General features: G+C 61.9%; 1 protein-coding gene across 1 annotated transcript in view; it reads right to left on the reverse strand.

The window, feature by feature from the left end:
• DCAF5 (DDB1 and CUL4 associated factor 5) overlaps positions 1-796 on the reverse strand; it is a 70,120-nt gene that overhangs the window by 68,753 nt on the left and 571 nt on the right. The window lies entirely within an intron of this gene.

Genomic DNA, 796 nt, shown 5'->3' on the forward strand with positions numbered 1-796 from the left:
GGCTGGGGGTGCAGAACCTTTCCCCGTTCTCGGTCTCGCAGCTGATGTCAAGCCCTCGCCTCCCTCCCACCTGACAGCATCCCCCACCCCTATGGCTCCCTCAGCCCCGGGCAGGCAACAGAGGGGACCTTAAGCCAAAAACCGTCACCACAAATATATCCCCCTCTTTCACAAACGCGCCCTGCAAGGGGAGGGAGGAGGAACAAAACAAAACCCGACTCCCCTCCCCCAAAAGAAGATGGGGTGCGGGTGGCCCCAAAGTGACCAGTCCCTCGATTAAACCGATCCGGTTCCCGCCCGATGCCGAGCGGTAGTGCAGCCCCCCCGGCCAAACTCGGGGCCGCCGCCCGCCCCCGGCAGCGATTGCTGACCCCCGGCCCGGGGCACGGCGCTGACAAATGTCACCCGGTGCCCACAATGAGCGCCGGAGGGATGCTTCTTCTCCCCCGTCGTCGTCCCCCCAAAATAAGAAAATCCTCTTTTAAGAGGAAAGACACGCGAGCCATCAAATAAAAGGGCACCCCTAGCTCCCACCCCCAGCGCCCGGGAAACACTCTCGTAAAAACTTTGACCAAGGCTCCCCCCCCTATAATAGTAGAATTTAAAACCTGTCAACCATTTTAGATCCCTACTTGAAAAAACATCATTCCCGGGCACCGGTGGGTTTGGCAAACGGCTCTGAGCAGCGCTGCCGCGGCTTCCCTCCCCCGGGCCGCAGGGGAGGCGGCCGGGGAGGCAGATGCTTCCTGGGGAGGGGGTGGCGGGAGGGGGCGAGGGACGGGAGCGTTCGCTTTAC

This window comes from Pyrgilauda ruficollis, unplaced genomic scaffold (genome assembly GCF_017590135.1).
Source record: "Pyrgilauda ruficollis isolate IOZ18807 unplaced genomic scaffold, ASM1759013v1 scaffold14, whole genome shotgun sequence".
NCBI classification, from domain to species: domain Eukaryota; kingdom Metazoa; phylum Chordata; class Aves; order Passeriformes; family Passeridae; genus Pyrgilauda; species Pyrgilauda ruficollis.